Genomic DNA, 24,770 nt, shown 5'->3' on the forward strand with positions numbered 1-24,770 from the left:
TCTAAATAACAGTGGATCGGGTTAAATTTTTTATACAATACCTATCAATATACTACAAGTAGATGGGTAATGTCAAATTTATCAATTTTAAGTTTTAATTTTTTGGATTGCACGAAATCCTTATAGCCCCACTAATGTGGTTTTAACTTTACTAGTGCATGGAAAAATATACCTTCTATGAGCAACAATGTGGAGGAAATAGAATTTATCAAGATTGACCGTTGGATGTTATCATGATAAGAATAAATGGTTATGGTAAAAATTTCAGCTATTTTTGTCATTGTTTGGGTCTCGATCCATTAGGTCAACCCTAAACCCTAAATACCCTATAAAACTAATATACTCATAACTGCTCACTCGTAACTTATTTTTTCGATCTGTCAGCTCTCACCACTTCTTTTTACATTCATAAGTAGACCCCCTACCCACGAGAGTGTGGGAGCTGAAAAAAAAAAGTGAATTGCCAATGACCGGTTACGAGCATATTTGTTTTATGTTCAATTTAGGGTATCGATTGACTGGGTAGATCGAGATCCAACCAAAGGCGGAAATCGCTGAAATTTCTACCACTACCATATATTTGTATGAGGAAAACATCCAATTGTGCAATTTTAAAAAATTTCATTTCGTCCCCCATTTTGGTCATGGAGGGTAACAAGCCTAATAAACAAGTTATACTACATTAATAGGCATAAAAGGATTATGTGCGATCCAAAAATTTTGAAATGGAAATCAATCAATCTGACAATGCTCATACGCATATACAACAGTAGTAGATATTGTGTAAAAAAATTAGGCCGATCTGCATTGAATAAGGCACCAAACGAAGCGGTCAACGCTTTGTATAAGCAAACTTCCGTAAGGGGAGCGGCACCTTTTGCGAACAAACATCCCCGTATTTTGACAGCAGGTGATAGACCCCTCCCCATGAGAGTGTGGGAGCTGATAGATCAAAATAAATAAATTGTGAATTATTGGTTATGAGCATATTTGTGTTAGGTTTTATTTAGGGTATGGAGTTGACCGGGTCGATAGAGACCCAACCGAAGGCAAAAGTCGCTGAAATTTTTATCACTACCATATATTCGTATACGGACGACATCCAACGGTGCATTTTAAAAAATTTCATTTCTTCCCCCATTTTGCTCATGGAGGATAACAAGCCTAATAAACGAGTTATAATACATTACTAGGCATATAAGGATTATATGTGATCCAAAAATTATGAAATGGAAATAGACCAATCTGAAAATTCTCATATGTTTATAAACACTGATAGGTATTGTGTAAAAAAATTAGGCCGATTTGCCGTGAATAAGGCGCCCAAAGGAGCGGTCAATGCTTTGCACAAGCAAACTTCCCTAAGGGGAGCGGCACCATGCGCGGACAACCATTGCGGAATTTTGACATCCATAAGTAGACCCCCTACCCACGAGAGTTTAGGAGCTAAAAGATTGAAAAAAGTGATTTTCCAAGCACCGGTTACAAGCATATTTGTTTTATGTTCTATTTAGGGTATCGAGTTGACTGTGTAGATCGAGGTCCAACCGAAGGCGGAAATAACTGAAATTTCTACCACTAACATATATTCATATGCAAACAACATCCAGCGGTGCATTTTAAAAAATTCAATTTCGTCGCCCATTTTGATTACGGAGGGTAACAAGTCTAATAAACAAGTTATACAACATTACTAGACATATAAAGATTATGTGCGATCCAAAAATTTTGCAATGGAAATCGATCAGATCAAAAATTCTCATATGTTTATAGAACTGTGATAGGTATTGAATAAAAAATTAGGCCAATCCGCAGTGAATAAGGCACCCAACCTTTCAAAATTGACCGTAGGATGTTATCATGATAAGAAGAAATGGTTATGGTAAAAATTTAAGCTATTTCCGTCGTCGTTTGGGTCTCGATCTAGTAGGTCAACTATAAACCTTAAATACCACATAAAACTAATATGCTCATAATCGCTCACTCGTAACTTATTTTTTCGATCTGTCAGTTCTCACGATCTCGTGGGTAGGAGCTGTATCAACTAATGTAAAAAATTTGGGAATTTTATCTCCTCAAGGATCGGCTACCCTTAGGGACGTAAAAGCTTTTAAAAGGTTGACCGATTTATTTAATGTCGAAATGACGGCGGATCGGGTTAATTTTTTTTACACATTACCTATTAAGTCGCTATTAATTTCGATTATTGATTTCCAATTTCGATTATTTGGACTGCACAAAATCCTTATATGTCTACTAATGTAGTCCAACTTTATTAATTGTATCAAAAGTATACCTTCCATGAGCAACAATGTTGTTGCGTCCCGAACCTAAATTTATCAGTTTACTAGTCATTTGGACAGTAAACGACAATTACTTTCACTTTTTACTTTGTTTCGATACTTTTAGTGGCTCTAAAAGTTGACTTTTTGATCAGGTCAAAATTTGAGAAAATTTTCTTAACAAAAGTTGTAGAGAACGTTAAACCGAGTTCGTAGACATGCGGTATGCAAGAATCGGAATTTGTATGAATTAGTTACAGTCTATGGAATTTTATTTATACGTTGAAGTTATCGGAAATTTGCAAAGGGCAAAACTGACTTTTCGCTAAGTCAAGTATATAAAGAAAAAACCCTAGGTTTTTCCTTCAATTTTTCCGTTTTTCCCTTTCTCTTCCTCCTCGGCCGCACGGCCTCTCTTCTCTTCTCCCTCTCTTCCTTCCTCATCTCTCTGCTCTCTCCGAAATCACCACTTCCCGGCCACTACCACACTACACCGCCACCACCATTTGAATCATAAAACAAACGACTGTTTCGCCGTCGATCAAGACGTTCCGGTCACCGCACTCGACCTCCAAACCTGCGACGCCACTGTTCCACGACCCTCACCGATTTCCAGTCATCCCTTTACCACACCACCATCACCACTGCACTCAGCGAGCAATGGAGAAGAAGACCCAGAGGTTCCGTCACCCACCGATGCCGGACGAGGCCGTACAAGTAGTCGCCGGAATCTGGGATTCTGCAAGTATTGATTCGTCGTTTCCGGCCACTCGAGCTGCACAACCACCATAGTTGGAATCAGGGCCTCCTCATTCTTCAAAACCCTTTGGTCCCGACCTTTGCTTTGGCCAGAACCGCTGCACGCGCTGCCGCTGCCGTGTGGACCACCACCGTGGCTCCGCCACCGGATTTCCAGGCCACCTTTATTAGTTTTTGATTATGTGTTTTGAAGTTTCTGGAGAAAGGAATAGGCATTGGTTCAGTTTGACGTATAATGAAGGAAGGTAAGAATCAGGAACTCCATTTTGAGATATAAATTTGGTTGAAGATTATTATTAAATTGTGTTGTTATTGCTAGGAGTTCGAATGGTTGTTGGTGGTGGAGGACTACACTTATTTAGAATTGGCCCTCTATTTGGAGATGAAGAATTGGTAAGGAATTGGGTTCGGTGACCTTATAATTGCTATAATTGGTTTGGTCAAATTATTGAATTGATGGAGTTAGTGGTTTGCAATTAGAATGGTTTCAAATATATTTTCGAGTTGAGTTGTGAATGTGTTTCTGTTGGGATATTGAGATTAATTAAATCTGTAATTTTGTGGTGGAGATGAATATATGGAATTGATGTATGAAAGCATTAGATTGATTGAATTTGGGATGTCTATGAATTTTATTAATACGGAATTGAAATGCTTCTGCAATTTGTTTCGGGTTTACGGTAGTTGAACTAAAATTTGCAGTCTTTCTTTATGTAAATATATTTGCAAAGGGAACTGACAGAAAAGAAGATGGGTATTCCTAATCCAGAAGCGATCAAGCAGTTTCAATTGACAATGGAGGAAGGTAGAGTTTGAACATCCCATTTCAAATATGTAAATGGATCATCCTTTTGTTTGATCTGAAATTTTATCTCTGTTTTTTGTTCGTCTTTTTTGGTTTTTTAACTTTACAGTTGATGAGCTGCTGAAGAACACATTTGAGGTTAGACCCCATTTCTCTTTCAAGTTTGGGTATATTTGTTTCACCATAGGTAAAATAGTGTATGAAAAGCAAGTTGTGAATATGCAGATGTTAAAAACATGCATCTTTTTTGTTGGAACTGGTTTTCTGAGCTTTTCTTTTTTCAGTTTGTTCTTGTTGGGATAGGGAAGAATCACTTTAATTGGCTTCCAATGAATTATTTCATGCTAATCTTGCTTATAGAAAGTTCTGTGATTATTGTTAACATGAGGAAATTAATGGTAGGCTGAGATATGTTCATGCCTAATTGTTTGTGTTTGCTTTCAAGTTTTACAACCATAAACCTGAGTCTCTGAAAGCGGCCTTCCCTAGAGTTGACAAGTTGCAAACCCTAATATGAAAGATGGCGTATATGAGCATTTTTCCTTCATTCATTTTAGTATGAAAGCTGAATTTCTTTGAACTATTCTTATATTTGGTTTAGAATTGGAATATTGTACGTAGAAAATTGTTGTTAGTTAAAAGAGTTGAGTTCAAGAAACATTTGTTCTTTTGTATTCAATTTCAGTTGCTGCTACTACAGAAGGAAGGGAAGAGCAAGTATATGTGCCAGATGAAAGGACCGCATTCTCAAGCAAGCTAGAGTACATTGCTGCAAGATGCCATCTTAGCGATCATGAGGTTTTCTGAGATTTCATTTTTTGAGGCTACCAACTCTTGGTTTCTGTCATCAATTCCATGAAAATGATGTTACGGCACATGCTGAATTTCTCTTGTTTGATTGTCCTTTCATCCTTTGTATGTGGATGAATATACTTTTGTATAAAAGGAGAAAAAAAAAACTATGAATATCAGCTGGCCGTAGTGTATTAGTGTTTCTTACACTATACCCATGTTTATATGGGAAGTAAAACTATGACAATGTGTTGATGTATCTCAGTCTCTTAGAGACCAAAAGTTTTACTGTTGTACATATTATGAAGTTATTGATGCACATCTTAAAAAAAAAAGGAGCTAGTTTAAGCCATGTTTGGCGCAGCATGATTAGACAGGAGGAACACAAACAACCAAATTGCTCTATGACTTGAGGTATTTTCTTATGCTTCAATTGAGAGTAACCAGAAGAAATTAACAGAATCCCCGTATTACCCTCACTGAATACAAGAATTGAATCTTCTTCACAAGAAGAAATTTTCCCAGCAACTGCTCCAATATTCTTGAAACATGCAAACAAGATAGTCTCTCATAATTAACAGAAGCTCTAACACCAAATTGTAGATACCAATCCCAAATTGTAATGCATTCTCATAGTACATGACAAAGACCACAAGTATTTCATGGTACCTACTCCAAATATTGATTCATAATCTCCATCGAGTTTCTTCTTAATGGCCTGATCCAGAGTGAACCTACTCCTTCGGCTATGGAAGGCAAACTGATGGAAGGCAAAAATAATTCCTGTACATCAGAAAAGGAGCTTTAGAAACAACAGAGGGGTCATGAAGGCATACCTAATATGAGTCAACCACTAAAAAAGGGATTGTTCCAGTAAAAATAGTGCTTTAAACTAGGATATTAATATGAAGTAGAACTGACACAATTAATTTTGAGTTCATAACAGGATTAAGGGAACAAGTATTTTCCCGTAATCTAATTCATAATCATTAGTGAAACTATTATTCATTGAATATCTAATACTGAGAGATTAATCAGATTATTAGTCAATAGACGACCTGAGCAAGACTTCGAGATATCCCCAAAGGGTCAAATGAGAGAAAAACAAAATGAATGATATAAATTTCATAGGGAGGAGGTTAAAGTAGTTAACATATTCTCACATGTCTGGAATAAAAAAAACAGATGCCAATTCTATTCATTCCCAAATTAGCCAAGGAATCAGATAGTATGTTGGCTAATCAGGTAGTAAGAGTAGACAATGACTAATAACTGACCTGATATTCATCTCCAAATCCTTTATTAAAAGGCTGCCTTAATGGCTTCTGCGGAAGCTCGATGACCGTCGGTGTCGCTCATCAAAATCAACACTTTTTTGGGGCTATCTGATCCTCCGTTGTTATCCCCACCACCAACCCCGGCACAAATGATGATGCCTCCTGAAGCAGAGATAAACGAATCATCAGAACCTCGCAACTTTCATCAAATTTTATGAGAAAGGATGACCAGCACGTGGTACGTGCAGTTGCACGGCCGTGCACTGAAGACCCTCCGCTATGAGAAGGATGATAAGAAGTTAATCTGGTAGCTGAGAGGAACTGTGGATATCTGGCATTTCCAAACAAAGCAGAAACAGTCGGTTTAATTCTTGTTTTGTCCGAAAAGCAAACTCGGCTACTCTTCGATAATGCCCAGGTTTGTATCCCACTGCCCAAGTCGTGGAATTAACTTGACCGAGCACTGATAAGTGTTCTAGGACGAGGATCATCATCGGATAAAAGCCGCCGGTGACAACAGCCGCTTCGGCATCCGAAACCAACCAAAACACGATTGATGCTCCAAACAGATTTATCACGGCTCCAACTTACTTCCTAATCTTAACACCATAATTCAACAACTTAACAGAATCGATAACCAGAGAGCTGTCCAATACAATCAAACCATACCAAACTCAATTCCAAACTTACGATCACTAACACAAGAACATTTGCCACCCCGACAGCAGGACCCCTGCCTTCCCTCCACCGGCAACACCACTGCCGCCTCCTTCACTCCAAAGCGCTAGCCGTCCCGCAAATCTCCCATCATCTCCGTCGGGCCGGCGAGGAACGCCGCCCACCTCCAGAACAGATGCGAACCGCGCAACCCAGACCGGATTCAATCGACCCGATCTGAGCATGGTGAATCCCAGCCACGCCGCCACACTGTAATCACCACCCGGTGACCTCGAATCCGGCAACAACCACTCGAACCACCCTGGAGCAGTCCGTGCACCACTCTGGGGTAAAACGACCCCCACCACTCCTGCCCGCCATTCACCATTCACTTTTTTACCCATATCTCTTCCTTAACTTTGAAAACTCTTGCAGGTAACCGGTTGACACAAATGGGCGGTCATGATTGCTGCAATTAATTGGACGAACAGAAATAGTGCTGATGTGGACGAGCACTCCATGCTCGGAGCATGGCAGAATTTCCGCAAATGGATAGTCATCAACACTAATGTCTCGGATGAGAACCCGCGTGATGACGCGGGGAAGATTTACTTTAAGCTCTTGTGTTCCATATATTTTAAGTTTTTGGTTGATAAATAAAATCAAGATGTGTTTAAATGAAAAGAAAAACGTGCATCATAAAGTTAAACAAAATTGTTTAGAAATTAGTTAACATTGTATGAATCTAGTTCTAGGAGTTGCACTTTGTACGCGGCCTTTGTATAAACCATTTATATTATCAAAAATGGGTTGATTTCATTTCATTACAAATCACTTCATATAAGCCATTGTCTTATAAAAAATAGTTATTGTGTACCACAAATCATTGCCATGTAGAAAGCAAAAAAAATCTGCCTGGCTTCATTGATCTTCTACCCACACTGTTCTAAAGATGGTCATTCAGTTTTCAATCTTGCTTGGCATGCACTTGATGCAATTTTGTAGTGCCTTTGCTATCCTTGTGTTCACTCGCATTTTGAAGCATTGAGGAATAGACAAAATGTTGGTTAGTAACAATTATACACTACAAAGAAAAAAATAACAATTAAGAAACAAAATAAGTTCAATGCATCATCAGATGTCCAATCAAAGTCCTTTGGCCGTCACAGTAACAATTAAACAATACTCGCTCCTACTTATAATTTCAGACAGATGGAATATCATGAATGTAGTCTGCATACCATTTTAGGGAAATTTCTGAGTTGGGAACCAGCCTATGAATCAAGCCTTTCCAAGAATAACCATATTAATAAGGGTCCATAATAGAAAGTGTACTTTTTAAGTGAGCTTAGGAACTATGGTCTTAGTTTTAACGATGAAAGCATCAGAAATGGGTGTTGTATAGGGAGGCTGGGGCAAGAAGGGAATCCTTCCCTGTTTTGACAAAACCTCTTTGGTTTTGGCAAAGGAAGGAGGCCAAAGTGCTTCGGAGTTGCAGTGTGATTGGCTGTAATTTTGGTGATCTGGATTACTGGATGCAAAGAAATAGAACGATCTTTGAAGCCTATTAATGTACAGGGTGAGCTCTTTGAGCTTCCGTTTCAGGGGATAAAAACTATAGCTTCTCTTGTATTATGCTTGATTGGAAAGAAGCAGTAGTATAAGCACATAATTACAAAAAAGAGAAAAAAATGAGAGCCCAATATGGGCAAAAGATGAAATGTTAAGATTGCAATCATATTTGCAAGAGGAATACCTGAGTTAGTTTTTTAAGGAATACAATATCCAACGGTGCATCTAGAGTGTTCTCACACACAATCTTTCCATCTTGAGAAGCCAAGACTACACCTCCAGAACTGAAAAATCAGAAATAACCATCAGCGAGTTCTATCATTTATGTTCTTTCAATCAGAACAGGAATTGTTTGAGAAGCTAGATATTAGCAATCCAAATCAAATCCAGGCCTAAATGCAAGCTGCTTCAAAAATAATTGGAAACAAACAGAAGTTGCAACTCATACAGTCCTAATTCTATTATAATTGCAGCTAGAAGGCCCGCAACTTGGTACAAAATTCTCTTTTCTCCGCATATTCCTGTGCTGCTGCTTACAGAACAGACTCCACCTGATGCAGTTCATCTTTGCGACAATGCAACAAAACAGCAGGCTCTTTTAGACTGAGCAAACTATGCAACAAAAAAATAAATCATAAGTTTTGAGTAAAATAATAATGACTAATTTATCCATGAAAGCATGCATGAAGTTGGAGAAAATTAGAAATCATCCAGACTTATCATTGAAATGATATGAAACATCACCATGAATAATACTTCAAACTCGAGTAATTGTTTCCATAAGAAAGTTATATGGATTCACAATATCAAATGTATTTTGGGATCAACTAGTAAACGCATTCAATTATGTAACAAACCAAGAACTTATTCTTGTTAGCAGGAAACGATTTGCTGAATACAATAGGATAATTCTTTACATATATTACCCAAAGTAGAAGGAACTCAAAGTCGAGCACTACTACCAAAACAGAAACCAAAGTCATGGTGAAGAAAAATAGGGAATGCAAGATACTGATACTGAAAGTGAATTCAATATATTCAGTGAAAAGGTGCAGGAGGAGTGTGAATTAGCTAAAAGATTAATGCAACAGAATCATATTTATTAAGTGGATACAAAATTATCTAAATTTATGTTCTGGAGAACTTAAAATTTCTAATGAAAGTTTAGAAGGCAGATATTAACCTGTGAGAGGAACAAAGATAAACCGAAGTATTAACAAAGATGCCAAGAATAGAATGGATCAGCAAATTTACAGAGTCTCACCTTAACGTCCCTGTGTGAGAAGAACCTTCCCAAGTTATGGATTATCAATCTCATACCTTCAACCTATAAATAAAACAGAAACAACTTAAATTTATGAATTGATTTCACAAAATCAATATACACATAGAAGATTGCTTCTCAGATGAAATCACATTTGTATATATTAAATTGACTTGATTGCTGTCGAAGAACCTAAAAGCCTCTTTTAGATAGGAAAACAACAAAAGCCAAGGATGTCATAAGTTCATTGATAAACAGGTCTCTCAGAACATGAGCAAAAGAATACATAAAATAAACAATAACAGATCAGTAATAAAGGTATTTCTACAGAAATTATGTATTTCTAAGAACTCCACATGTGCGCAGTGAGTCAATACGATTTCAATAAAAGTTGCCAAACAGATTTATTGTGCTCTGTCATTGTTCATCCAGATTGGTTTTTCTAAATATCAAGGGAAACAACATTATATCAAGCAGAGGCTACAGAGCACGAATTTGCTCTCCTTTGCAACACAAACTTTTAGTAATGTCCCTAAAAAGTAATATGCGCATATTACTTCGTGATTACAAATTGGATTAATTTCAGTTTACCCCCCTGAGGTTTGGGGGTATAATCATTTCACCCCCTCTACTTTTAATTTTGAATTTTTACCCCCTAAACTTTCCAATTTCAATCAACCGTGTCCAATTTCTCCTATTCCGTCCAAAATCAACGTTAACTTTGACTTTTGAGGGGTAAAATGGTCTTTTCAAGATAAAAAAATATATAAAACAATAAAAAAATAATTTTTTTTTCTGTTTTTTTTTTCTTCTGTTTCTTCGTTTTTTTTTCTTTCTATTTCTTCATTTTTTTTTTGTCTTCAACCTATACACCAAAAGTTATAATAGGTTTATAAAAACAAAAAAAAATACTCTAGGTGGTTGAAAGCCGCTTGCTGGTCTACGATATTTGTGATATATCTCCGATAAAGTGAAGAATTTTAGGATATATCCCCAATAAAGTGAAGAAATATCTGTAAAAAATAATTTTACACTTTATCTAGAAATAAATATCTGTAAAAAATGATTTTACACACTCGCTGGTCTACGATATTTGTGATATATCTCTGATAAAGTGAAGAAATATCTGTAAAAAATAATTTTACACTATCTGTAAATAAATATCTGTAAAAAATGATTTTACATAGATATTTCTTCACTTTATTGGGGATATACATATATTTACAGATAAATTGTAAAATCATTTTTACAGATATTGGTTCACTTTTTTGGGGATATATCCTAAATTTTTTCACTTTATTGGAGATATATCACAAATATTGTAGACCAAAAATGATTTTACACATATATTTCTTCACTTTATTGGGAATATACTGATATTTATTTACAGATAAAGTGTAAAATAATTTTTTACAGATATTTCTTCACTTTATTAGGGAATCCTAAAATTCTTCACTTTATCAGAGATATATCACAAATATCGTAGACCAGCGAGTGTGTAAAATTATTTTACAGATATTTATTTCTAGATAAAGTGTAAAATTATTTTTTACAGATATTTCTTCACTTTATTGAGGATATATCCTAAAATTCTTCACTTTATCGAAGATATATCACAAATATCGTAGACCAGCAAGCGGCTTTCAACCACCTAGAATATTTTTTTGTTTTTATAAACCTATTATAGCTTTTGGTGTATAGGTTGAAGACAAAAAAAATGAAGAAATAGAAAAAAAAAAAAAAAAAAAAAAAAACAGAAAAAAAATGAAAACAAATATATTTTTTTATTTTTTTATTTTTTTATATATTTTTTATCTTGAAAAGACCATTTTACCCCTCAAAAGTCAAAGTTAACATTGACTTTGGACGGAATAAGAGAAATTGGACACGGTTGATTGAAATTGGAAAGTTTAGGGGGTAAAAATTCAAAATTGAAAGTAGATGGGGTGAAATGATGACACCCCCAAACCTCAGGGGGGTAAATTGAAATTAATCCTTACAAACTTGCACAAACACAGAAACAGCAGAAATCAAAATTCAAAATCAATTTTTTGATTCAAAACTCAATCTGCAAGTGTACCTGGTGAACTATATATATATATATATATATATATATATATATGCAAATGATCAGGACAGTTGATGCATGCCCTGAAACTGAAAAGTGGATGATTGCAGACTAAATTTCCCTCAATTCAAAACACAAAGGGGTTGCCTCACAAATTAAAAACCAAAAACAAAATCAATGTCTGCAGTAATCATGTTTGATGTTTGTATGTGATTGTGTAAATCTGTAATCAACACCAAAATGATAAGAGCGAAAGCAAAAGTCATTAATGACTTATGCACCTTTTCTAAGTCTACATGTTGGATGAGCACAGAGATTGCATTCTCAGTGTGATATAATGCTTTGCTTCCTCCTCCCAGGCCGCTGCTGCCGCAACCTCTTAAGGTTTAAATTCCAAGAAGTCAATCCCTGCGTTGAATGTTAGGTAAGTCCCTCCTTAAAAGAAGGGAGTTGTCTCCAGGATAAAGAAGAAAGCATGTGGGAGACAAAGAAAGTTGCAGAAAACATGCAAAAGGAAAAATAGCAGAAAGTGAAAGCAAAAAGGAAAGGTGAAAGGAGAAAGCATGCAAGGGAAAGAAAAAGAAGGAGACATGCATGGAAACATGGAACGTGAGAAAGGGAAAAGCATGGCTTTGCTTTTCATGTGTTCACACCTATGACTTTGCTTCTACTCACTGCATGGTATGTGCATGAAGTGCACTGCCTATATATATCCCCATATCGGCAACAGCAAAAGATGAGAGAGGGCAGATAGCCCAAACTCCAGAGAGAGAGAGAGCTGAAACAAAAAGAGAGTTTCAGTAGCAACTCCAAGGGTCTTCAAGATGTAGAAGATAGGGGGAGTGTGTTCAAGGGCGTGTATAGCTCTTGGGATAGAGTAATCTTCTAGGATTGAGAAAGGGTGTACAAGGGGTATCCGATTGGATACAAGGCTTGAGCTGGGTATAAACTTGAGTGCTCTAGTTGTGTATAAACTTGAGTGGTGTATCTTGTACTTGTGTGATTCTCTCATAGTGAAGATGAAAACTCTCTGAGGACGTAGGCATGGATTTTGGCCGAACCTCGTTAAAACTTGTTGTCTTCTTGGCTTGCTTATTTCTTATTTCCATCTCTACTAGTAGTACTTGCGTGACAGGGGATTAATTTCCCAACAGTGGTATCAGAGCCGATGGTTTGGCTGGGACAAGTCATGCATCCATGGTGTAGTCAAGCAAATGGTCAAGGTGGCAGCCCGAAGGTGCAATAGGTGGAGTCAGCTCGGAAAAGTTCTTAGCAAGAAGAGCGGGTCGGAGACTCAAAGAAATCCTCATCGATGGTGTATCGATAGGTGGAGTGATTCGCGAGCTAAGGGGAGCAAGGTGGACTCAGGAAAATCCTATTCAAAAGTGGAGCTGCAAGGGATCATGATATGACTCAAGGGGATGATGGCTGGTGAGGTTGTTTGTCATGGCAAGTTCTAGCACCTCATCATTCAAGGTGGAGTCAATTAAATGGTTAAGGTGTTAACTCAAAAGTGCATTAGGTGGAGCCAGCTCGAGGAAAATTCCTAGCAACGTGGAGCGGGTCAAAAACTCAAGAAAGTCCTAATCAAAGGTAGTTGATAGGTGGAGTGACTCGGAGGCTAGGTGGTGCGAGCCAGACTCAAAAATCCTAATTAAATGTGGAGTTGCAAGAGACCAAGATATGACTCAAGGGAATGATGGTTGGTGAGAGCGTATATCTCACTAAGGTGGCTCGTGGTGTCAGCGATCGTGCTTGTTCGTCGTTCATGGTTTTCGTTCGTCGAAGGTTTGCATGTTGATCGTGGTTGCTCATCATGACTTCAGGTATTGCCTCATAGTTTGAGGTGGAGCAGTTTGATGGAAAAAGGAAATTTCACTCTATGGCAAAGGAGAGTGAAAGACATCATAGTTCAACAGGGCTTAGTAAAGTGTTGAAGGGGAAGGATGTGAAACCGGAGAAGACAGCGGATAATGCAAGGAAAACTGTCGGGGATTTAGTGATCATAGCAGGTCTAAATCCAGAGGCAGGGATGCTACAAGTGTCGTAACTAGGGTCATATGAAGCGAAAGGCTTGGATTGCATTGCTGTAGCAGAAACCGATTTTCATATGGAGATGCTCTCACAATCTCCATAGGTGACACATGTTCTTTGACTGGATATTAGATTTGGGATTGGCGTACTTTGGGTGGTGTGACGATGTCCCAAAGTTACAGAGAAATTTAATATCCTTGAGCCAGTTAGACTCCAAAGGCTGCAGGGTTTCGTCAGCAGGGGGAGTTATGAAAATCACACATGGCGGTACGGTCCTCATACAGGGAGAACAGTGTGGTAGGTATCATCTGGTATGTCAGACCTTGATGGATAATGGGAAACATGAGTGCGCATAGGCGAGTCTCGTTTGCGGGTACAGCAGAGACGTCGTTGACAAGTTTCCGAGTCCAGATGATGGTGAGAAGGTAAATCCTGCTAGGGAAGAGGTCAAGTCAAGGTTCCTCTTCAGAGCCAACAGGTGATCGTTGTCTCGGGGTAGTTACACATGGTATTGGCCGATTGAATCAGGGGGAGCTAGGACCAAAAGCAATTGACTCTGATTATGTGTAATTACGCAACTAGAAGGCCAATGGAATGCTTGTGGGTATAACAAGCTGTGTCTCAGATTGAGATGACTTCAAAGATTGAAGTAGTGTTGCTGAGCTCTCCATTTAAGTCGGGAGGGGGAGATTGTTAGGTAAGTCCCTCCTTAAAAGAACGGAGTTGTCTCCAGGATAAAGAAGAAAGCATGTGGGAGACAAAGAAAGTTGCAGAAAACATGCAAAAGGAAAAATAGCAGAAAGTGAAAGCAAAAAGGAAAGGTGAAAGGAGAAAGCATGCAAGGGAAAGAAAAAGAAGGAGACATGCATGGAAACATGGAACGTGAGAAAGGGAAAAGCATGGCTTTGCTTTTCATGTGTTCACACCTATGACTTTGCTTCTACTCACTGCATGGTATGTGCATGAAGTGCACTGCCTATATATATCCCCATATCGGCAACAGCAAAAGATGAGAGAGGGCAGATAGCCCAAACTCCAGAGAGAGAGAGAGCTGAAACAAAAAGAGAGTTTCAGTAGCAACTCCAAGGGTCTTCAAGATGTAGAAGATAGGGGGAGTGTGTTCAAGGGCGTGTATAGCTCTTGGGATAGAGTAATCTTCTAGGATTGAGAAAGGGTGTACAAGGGGTATCCGATTGGATACAAGGCTTGAGCTGGGTATAAACTTGAGTGCTCTAGTTGTGTATAAACTTGAGTGGTGTATCTTGTACTTGTGTGATTCTCTCATAGTGAAGATGAAAACTCTCTGAGGACGTAGGCATGGATTTTGGCCGAACCTCGTTAAAACTTGTTGTCTTCTTGGCTTGCTTATTTCTTATTTCCATCTCTACTAGTAGTACTTGCGTGACAGGGGATTAATTTCCCAACATTGAATTCATAATTTCTAAGCTGCAGTTCGGAATGCTACTGATGTGAAATTAGAAAACCAGGGCACAGACCAGAAAACACAAAAGGCTGAAAGAGATATAGAAAGGGAAGATTTTGAAACATGTACCTGCTCACAGGTTAGAAACATGATCACATTCCAAGATCCTAGGCGTCCAAAATTTGGGATGAAACCCTTATAAAAGGCCAAAGGTCCCCGCAAAACAACAAATCAAATGGACCGGTATGTGAAATCAGGTAACCATATCATTTACTCCATACTTCACTGAGGGAACATATATTAGTCATCCAATTCATTCAACAGTGCCCCATGTCAATTTCATAAAGTGCATAAGGGCTTCACCTTGACAACAGCTGACGAAAGAAGAATGGAATCGCAGGAGGTTGATCCTCTACATCAGCCCTATCTACATGAAAATCGAGATTAAACAAATTAAAAGACAATTCTAAATCAAAAACTAAGTTTTGACGAACAATGGAATTGAAATTGAATAAGAAAGTTGGTCGATTACAGGCATGAGTTGAAAAGCTGACCTCCAACTGCATTCCTCCTCCGTCATATTTCAAAAGCTCCAAAATTTCTTCGCTCTCACAGTCTCAGCTGACCCAGACCTGCTTCTAGAACCGATTCCCTTTCATCCTCTCCCTCTCTCACTCTTTCTCAAAGAAGCAGCTGTCCTCCAGAGCAAACACAGAGGTTAATCAACACCACCCGGGGCCACAGGTTGCCAACACCTGTCCATGGCAGTAGAGTAACCCCTAAAAAATGAAAGGGCCAAATCAACAACTCTTTTACGTAATTGGTGAACTTCTTTTTTCTTACCAAGTTTCTATCAACGGATATATTTAAAAGCCATATCACTGTTCTATCATTTATAAAAGACGTGCAGAATTGCTAAGCCCTACTTCAACAAATCAGAACTTATACTTAGCAAAGCATAAAAAATAGTATTTCCTTTCAAGCCTTGTTATCAATTGTACATTCCTAAAACTAATAAGAAATTTTTGCTCCCATTCTGAAAGTTAAGAGAATTTCCACTACTCCTTATTTCCTTACATAATAAAGTTAATTATTCCCTTAACTACATAATTCAAACCAGATGCAGTTAGTATTTCAGTTCCCCTCAGGCCTAAATGATTCAGTTACAGACTCCAGCAAAGTTCAAAGTCTCCAAATTAGGAAAGCATTAACCAATGGTTACTAATTACTTACTTGATCTACTCATAGTACAGTGCAGGCAGCATCTGCAGCATACTTAAGAGCAGAGAACCTGTAACAAACAGTCCAAGAATCAGACCGAAAAAAAATAAATAAATAAAAAAATAAAAAAAGGGAGAAATAAGATGGGTTTCAGTATTTTTCTTCCCAAAAGTAACCAATAGATTATAAACAGTAAGACCTGATGGCTATGATTTGAGATATTTCAAGGTGACTATTCATCGATTCCCACAGTGAATCTTTACTCATTCAAAAGTAGTACAAATCCTTCCACATTGCCACTAATGTTGACAATCCTTAATTGAGAAACCATCCACCTTAGTAACTCGGTGATTTTACAATGGTTGGCTATGTGATTCAATTATCCTCAAGAAACTGACCAGTTATTGAAAACAAAAGATACATAGAGGTTTCAAAATGGATATGTTGCTATAGACATCTACCAAAATGTATAGGTGACTAAATGACTTGGCTCAAAGATGTATTGCACTACTCCACCAAATCATAGACTAAAATAAAACATTTTATTCAATTAGCAGCAGGAACAAATAAGCAACCCCAAAAAAGGGCATATATTGACTAGAAAAGGAATATAAACAAATTCTAGACAATATTATCTACAATGCATACTCTTTAGAGCCATCAAGCAGCACAGATATAATCATTATAATAGTAGTAAATTCTTTCAGATACAGTAACGAATTTTTAAGAGAAAAGCTTACTTAGTAACATGAAGGTCCCAAAATTATAAGGTTGATACATCTTTGCAAACACTTCCCTCCAAGTCAATGCCAACTTTGGTTTTCCCAGCTGCATGTTCAGCATATAGGTAAGACATTATCTCCATCGAATTAAGCCCCACATTTTCAGCAAGAGTTTTCGGCACCATCTCAAAACTTTGGCAAAATTTTGCTATAGCATACTGATCCAATCTGCAAATTTATTGTTGCTTTAGTAGGTTATTTCACTACCACTGAATCAAGACTTATGAGACGACAAAAGAATTCAAGATAAGTACACCTCCAGATTCTACTATATGCTTTGAAGGTGTCTACCAAGTACCAAGACAATGCTGGAGGAAGTAAAATCTAGAAGAACAAATGATTCCATTTAGCATTACATATCTCAACTACACTTATTTGAACAAGAAGCCCATGATATATCTATCTTATCTTCTTGTTTTAGTGCTATGAAATTGTCCCTTTAAATAGTCAGAACTAAAGCTAATGTTCTCTCTAGGTTGTAATTGGTATGTTACTTCTTTAGGACATTACTGAAGTTCCAGCAAGTTAATTCGACTGTGGTACCACTTTACATTTAATAAATTTTCTTGTACGAATATGGTTTCTTACACAAATACATGGCTATTTCTGTACCAGTATAGATGTATTAGTTTTAATTATGTCTGCCCAACTATAATGATACTTTTCCAAGGATTAACCAGAAACCTTAATCGTGGCATGGCCAAATTGCATAGGTGTTAATCACTAAAATATGAAACTCATTTGTCAAACAGTCAACCTGTTCAGGTGTCATTCCACTATAGCAAAACATGCCAATCTGTTTGCAAGACCAGAAACATTGTACATAAGATGAGCCATATATAGACACAGAAACTCTAACACCTATGAGAGAATAAACAATATATCAATCACACCTGATTTGTTATGTGCTCCCAAGATAAGGGCCGGTGATCCCAATTTCTCAAGGTTTTCTCGTAGAGCAGTTCACATTCCAATAATGCGATCTGCCATTCCCTGGAGAAGAATGGTGAAAAGGAAATAAGCATCAGATGATCATCAAGACATACTGAATTAGGCTCCCTGCTTTACTAGTATCTGTTTCCAATAAAAGAATAACCTAATGTATCTTGGGATTCTGGGGACACAAAAGATCAAGTAGAAACATTAATAAATCCTAGAGATAATTAAACTACCCCATAGTTGACCAGCCAACACAATTATATGTTTTTATCAGGAGATATTAATCATCTGTTGGTTGGAATACTGTTACATTAAGACAAATATTGTCTGTGGTGGCGTGTATTCTGTTGACTTCAAATTTTCCAACAGAAAAAGTAACCTAGAAATTATAGTAGAATGCTCTACAAAGTGAAGTTTATCCCAAACACAGGATAGGCTTGTGAAACCTCCATTATCTATCCTGGCTCGTACCAGTTTCAAAAACACTTGAAATGCAACTTTTGAAACATGGACGCAAGTTTATATAAATTGACATGAACATAACTAATGTAACATTGAAAAATAAAAATTCTAAACCGGAATATCTCCGCAGTAAGCAAATTGCGAACTAGGGAAGGAAATCGGAATGGAATAATCGGAGTAAATTGAGCGTCTCTCGGATCAGGAAATTGAGAGAAGCAAGAAAAGAGAAAGTGAAAGAGTGACTCACAACTCCAACACTGACTTTATGATCGCCGAGGAAGGCTTCGATGACAGGACATGGATCGCCGGCGAGGGCCTCTTTGTTTTTTTTGTTTTTTTTTTTGTGAGGCTCCGTTTTTAAAAAAGCATGACATCATCATTTCACAATTTAGTAATAAATGATGATGTCATTTTTTTTATTTTTGAAATATCTCTAATTCTACAAACCATCCCAACCGCCAAACGAACAACATTATGTTTTTGGATTTCGTTCCTGTACTCACAGACAGACTGGGGTTGGCTCTTTTCGTCCTTTTGTCTAAAATTCTGATTTTCACCGTTAAGTAATTATATTTTAATTGATTCGAGAATTAGCTTAATTCACATGTTTATAATGTAATTGCATCATAGAAATGCATGTAATCATGCCACGACAATATTTATGGCCACCAATACATTTGTTCTCTTTTGTTGCTAAAACAATCAGACTTGAGAGTATCCGTCCCCTCTGTATCACCAATTATATATGATATAAATGGGTTAAACTCATTTTACCTCCTTGAACTATACGCCTAAAATAGTTTGTGTCCCTGAACTGTTAATTTGGTCACATCTATCTTTATACTCTCCAGTATGATCAATCATGTCAATAGACTTAATTTAACATATTCTACGACTTTCAAGAATGAAGTTTTCTAAACAAATGATTAAAGAAAAATGTCATTTTTAGGACTTCCTAAATGTTTTAGAGGAAAGTGAAAGTTTTGACTTTTGCCGTCAACATGACTACTAAACAAATGAATTTATATAATAATAAACATTGAAAGAATATGCTAAGAAAATACCACGACTCTCTCTCTCCCTATCCTCACGCTCTGTAATTCTTCTATCTGTTTGTTGTGTCTTCTCTTGACTTGAGAAGAGGTAGTATTTGGAGTGTCGGCGTCTCCCTCAATTTAGAATGCATTGATGACAAAATATTAATTAGGTATGTAATTAAATTAATCAGATTTAATCTATTGGTATAACTATATTTGTTTGAGGAATATGTTGATCGTTTATAACTTTATCTAATACTCAATATCAATCCAGATTTTATCCATATTGATATTTACACTTAATGCTTGATTTGAATTCAGATTAACCGCTTTAATTTGATTGATCCGTTAAGCTAAACATTAAGAGTAAATATCAATTTGCAATAAATTGACATTTCCACAAGTCAATAGATCTTCTCGATTTCACTGTGTCACTCTTAGAGTGTATTCAAATTTAGTATTGCATGAGTTACATGTAACGTTTGTAGGACCCACGTGCCAGTTAAGCTTGATTGGTTACAAACTTCAAGAATTGACCAATTCATTTAATGACTTTTATTTTCATTAAATTTATTGTGTGGATTTTAAGCACCTAAAGTCGAGTCTGTGGTGCGAGTGTTACAAAATAGAATGTTAATAAGCTCCTCCTTTTGGACTCGTCTAATCCTTTTCCGACTCTCATAATTCTCTACAAAAGATAATTAAATTAAGATGGGTAGGTGAGCAAAACCAGTCGCTCAATTAGTAGATAATGTCATTTGCCAGTAAAGTAATGTCATTTTACACACACTAGAAAGTAGTATATTGTATACACATCAATTCATAGCAATTTATCACATTGCATCTTTCCTTCATAACATGGTTATCCATGCACGAGCACTCTTATGGCCTTCACATAACTGATGTAGCTTTCACATATCGTGAATCAGAGTTATGAATCAAAAATTATAATCGAATGAAGTTTTAGAGAGAGTAGAGAGAGACTCTCGAAAAATGATACAGGAAAATGAGTGGGTTGAGTTTCTATTTATAGGGAAAGAGAACCAATAATAACACACCCCTAAGCACAGCTTGGCGCTTGTGCCTACAGTTCTGCAGGTTGAGAATTTAGGGTTGGAGATGACCTTTGAAGGCTTGTTTGAGGTCACTATTACTTTTGCTGAGAAGGTGTTGAAGAAAAAGGGCAGACGCAATGGGCGGAGAAACAATCCAAAGCCTTCGCAGTCAGCTCCAAGGTTAGCTCATTCGGATTCCATGATGACTAGCTCGTTGGAGTGAGGTTCTGTGTCTCAGAATGTACAAGGTTTGGAGAAGAAGTCCCTTTCCCAAGTGGGTTAGGAGATTTAGTCTTATACTGCCGTAGGTCATTTGTGTTGTTGTTTTGATGTGTGGAAATGTAAACCATGAGGGTCTGAGGCATCAATACTTGTCAAGTCATTTGCTTTGATTTATGACAGTGTAGGAGTAGCTTTTTATTTATTTTAATCGTTGAATAATTGAGTATGGTGATATATATTTGAGAGGCTCTTTGGATCTCTCAAACTTGACATGATCGTATGACTTTATGTCAATAGAATACTCTTGCTTTACCCTAAAATAAAAAAGAAGAAGTGAATTTAGGTACCAAGCAAAACAGTTTTTGTCCGGTATGAGTGTGGCTTACTGAGTTTGAGGTACACGGAAATAAAGTTACTTTTCGTTTGATGCTTCGAATCAAACGGAGTGGTTCTGATTTCTGAAAGCTGTAGTCAGGTAAAATTCCACTTGTATCTAAAAGATTGTTACTTTCTATTTTTTTTTTTTAATTAAAATTGTAACTTTCAATTTTGCGTGCAAGGTAGGTAGACATGTTAAAGACATGTTCACTCATGACGTCTAAGAGAAAGAATTCCCTAATTGCTCATTACTCATCTCAACTTTACTTTTGATTGCGTTAATTTGTAGAAGCATTTTATTCTACCCTAGCTAGTGTATGATGCAAAAGTATGCATCTCATCTTTACTTTTGAAAGGATGTTGAGCATGACGAGCTGGGAAAAATACAACTTTACTTTCTAATTCGATCCCCACTTCAATCTCCTTTTGTTGCTGCTTCATGTGAAGAAGTGTTCATGACGTTGTCTAGTAGGAATAGGTACTGCATATAAAGGGCTTTAGCAATGCTTTTAGACTGTAATCTTTGGTGCTTAGATCATTTACTTAATGATTCCACAGTTTGATATCACTTTAGTATAATGCTAATGGCTTACGCTCTAGGGTTATGTGTTTGTGAAAAACCTAATTAAAAGATACATTTATTTTATGTTCTTTTCCCCTCAAACAAATGAACTCTATGCTTTAGAAATTTTACATTTTTACTTTCTATATTTTAGGGCTACTAGCTAGGTCCGGATTAGGGAAGATGGAGTGGTTATTAATCTATAAACGATGTAGATGACTTTATGATGTAACCACTAATATCATCTTTAACTTTTTCTTCCGTTCATTCTGTAATTTGATGAGTTAGTATTATGTATAATTGTATTCATATTAATGTGATCAATACCTTATGCATTGAGAAGGTCATGAACTCATCTGACATTATCTTCGGGATATTGTACTGGAAACCCCAAGGGATGGATCAACATGGTGGTAATTTGGGGCTGAATTCTGTGTTCTAGTGACTTCTGTCTTAATGATCTTAATTCACAATAACTACCCCGACAGATTAGCTTAACCTCAGTTTTATTTGAGCAGTCAGTGCAGTTATATCTAATCACATCAATCCATTTTTTCTTATTATTTGTAACATGCAAGCATGCATGTAGCTATAGCCTAATATACTAATTCCTCAACATGCCTCCTTTCACTTTTTTAACACTTCGGCAATATGGGTTATGTCAAAGATGCAGACTTATAGCTTTACACTATTGGAGGTTCTTTGTGTATTGATGAGTACAGCTAATCGATATCAAAGTTTTTCTGGGATGTGCGGTCTATATGATCTAAAATTATTTACCCCAGAATTCAAGCACACACAGAACTAACAATGATCTAAGTAATAGAATATAGCAAGTCATTAGACTCTTAAATAAGAATACACTGAACAAACAATAAGGGTGGTCCAATCACCAATGGCACCTTCATCTCTTTGACCCCTCCCTACCAATCAAGCAGAGCACTAAATGAGAGTAGTGATGTGCTGCATGTGTGTCCTAAAAAAGGCTAAGAGATGAAAAGTTGAAGGCAAAAAGAAAAAGAAAAAGGAAAATATTACAATGCACATCTGCATCATTTAAATTTGGTAGTGAATAAAATCTTAGCTCTTAATCCTCTTATGCTAGAAGTTAGATGCCATCTTTCATCTTTAAAACTAAGATTAATTGGGTTGCATGTAGCTAGCTTGCACCCCACAACAACTACACACCCAAGTACTGCTTTAGTTATCTGCATAATTAATCTATGCTTTTTCTGGTTTGGTATGGTTCTTTGCAAATATGCAGAAACATGCGGCCAAATTAAATGGAGGCCGGCCGGGCCTCCACAAGTTAGGCATTTCCCTTTTCTTTATGCTCTCGCATCTCCTTGCAGTACTGCTTGGTCGATTTGGGAACTTTATTCTCTGACTGAAATTGGTAGTTTTGGTATTGAAAATTCCATGTACTTGCATCTACAGACAACAGAACAGAATTGATGGCATTCAGGAAATGAAGTCCTCAATTAATAATGGAATTAACAACAAATTATCTTTATCTTACAGTTCTTACTTTACTTCCTTTGACAATGTACCATCAGGTTGCTCCTTTTCTACGTGCCAGCTGGCAGGATGGGAAAATTATATTAAGTACTGACTCAGAACATAAATAGCAAAAGTAAAATAAAATGGCAAATTATATTAAGTACGTACCGGAATTGTATAACAGCATGTTGTTTGCTGCAGGACACTGTAGGGATGTCTACCACCCTTCTTTCCCTCCCAAAAAGGTAACAACTTAGGGCACAACCAAAATTCAGCAAAATTTTTCCATCATCACGAATAGATCCCAAAAGACATGAATGCAGTAAGACTTTTAAAACTACAGAAATACACCGAAACCTCAGTCAAAAAAGGTGCATATTATTGTGTGGTGTGTGTCTGACTGTCTGTGGCGTCCAAGAGCTTTAGAGGCAACTATCTCATTGATATGTGGAATCCACATTGTGTTGGTTAAGTACGGAGTTGGCATTCCGTACTTCAGTTCTTATTTACCGACCGCACATTGTCTAATCAATTCTCTTTCGATATGTTCCTCGAAAAATTCGATTCGTGCTGATTCTTTCCCTAACAAAAGAAGAGATTTTTGATGGGATTGCCACATGTGAAATTGAGCACAATTTTCAATTTTGCATTTTTATTCACATATATATATAAAATGTAGTAGTCTTTAAGATTTATTCTAGCATTCTCATCTTATTTTATTTTTTTAAATAACTAGTTGAATGCCTTTAAATGAAAACTTGTATATGGTAAGTGCACTAATATCATTTCCAATCGTTTACAGAAGAATGTAAAGGTGTTTTTTTTTAATTAATTCTTCTTTTGACTGGTATTTACCGAATGGTACCTACAACTCCCGATCTTGACCATTGGATGTCCTTTGTCAACTGATGCATCTTTTTATGTCTTTTACTTTTTATATATCATTAGTGGCTAATCAAATAAAAATGAGTGGACTACCTATGTCGCTAATTCACTTGAGCAGTAATATGAATTTCGTTTTCCTGGTATATTGTTGTTTTTGACCCAGCGGATGGATCTTCCAACATTGACTGTGGTGTTTCAGGTAGTAACCTCATATCCCTTGTGCCTTTCATAAAATTAATATTCCAGAGACTTTGTTTGGATGTGCTAGTCATATCTAAATTAAGTGCACATATATATTGTCCGACTACTAGAAGAAAAATTTCTTGTCCTAACATGCATAAATAGAGTTCGATTATACGAGAGTCCAGACGCGTAATCCTTACAAACTAAATATTTAACAGAAAGGTTATGGCCGTTTTGGTGATAAGGTTGTTGGAAAACAATTTAGACTCAATATTTGGATAATAGTTTTGATTTAACATAAATGATTAATTAACATAGGGACTACATAGGCGCCTAAGATTGATCTTGAACTCATTCCATAAAGAGTCCAAGATTTCACTTGGTCCTTATCAGCTAACTTAATGTTTATCGTATATGATTTAGGTTAACCAGGTGAGTTAACAAAATCAGTGTCCTACTTTTATTAAATGACATGAACTTCAACGGATAATTTGTATTTCTGTTAATTAATCATTTTATGTTAAATCAAAACTATCATCTAAAAACACTTGAATGGGTCCAAATAGTTTTCCAACATGGGTCACTTGCCAAAAAATGAGGTTGACCACCAA

General features: G+C 36.7%; 3 long non-coding RNA genes across 6 annotated transcripts; 1 reads left to right on the forward strand and 2 right to left on the reverse strand.

Annotated features, from left to right (window-relative positions):
• The first annotated feature begins 2,636 nt into the window (after positions 1–2,636).
• LOC112185381 lies at positions 2,637–4,898 on the forward strand. Of its 2 annotated transcripts, XR_005806611.1 has the most exons (5): positions 2,637–3,286; positions 3,361–3,434; positions 3,773–3,846; positions 3,956–3,984; positions 4,532–4,898. It is a non-coding gene; the product is annotated as an uncharacterized LOC112185381 (long non-coding RNA). The 2 variants fall into 2 exon arrangements; XR_002930230.2 differs by having other exon boundaries at positions 3,361–3,846; positions 4,532–4,879.
• Positions 4,671–7,111, reverse strand: LOC121051715. Its single transcript, XR_005806612.1, has 2 exons — positions 5,916–7,111; positions 4,671–5,421 (listed from the first exon to the last, which is right to left on the reverse strand). It is a non-coding gene; the product is annotated as an uncharacterized LOC121051715 (long non-coding RNA).
• A 165-nt stretch (positions 7,112–7,276) lies between these two features.
• LOC112190285 lies at positions 7,277–18,685 on the reverse strand. 3 transcript variants are annotated; one of them, XR_005807475.1, is made up of 12 exons: positions 18,585–18,685; positions 17,830–17,929; positions 16,895–17,104; positions 16,167–16,224; positions 15,466–15,712; positions 15,297–15,360; positions 15,063–15,218; positions 11,758–11,884; positions 9,409–9,471; positions 8,593–8,756; positions 8,329–8,428; positions 7,277–7,600 (listed from the first exon to the last, which is right to left on the reverse strand). It is a non-coding gene; the product is annotated as an uncharacterized LOC112190285 (long non-coding RNA). The 3 variants fall into 3 exon arrangements; XR_005807474.1 differs by having other exon boundaries at positions 7,277–8,428; positions 15,488–15,712; XR_002932336.2 differs by having other exon boundaries at positions 7,277–8,428.
• Between the last annotated feature and the right edge of the window lie 6,085 nt (positions 18,686–24,770).

Source organism: Rosa chinensis, chromosome 2 (genome assembly GCF_002994745.2).
Source record: "Rosa chinensis cultivar Old Blush chromosome 2, RchiOBHm-V2, whole genome shotgun sequence".
NCBI classification, from domain to species: domain Eukaryota; kingdom Viridiplantae; phylum Streptophyta; class Magnoliopsida; order Rosales; family Rosaceae; genus Rosa; species Rosa chinensis.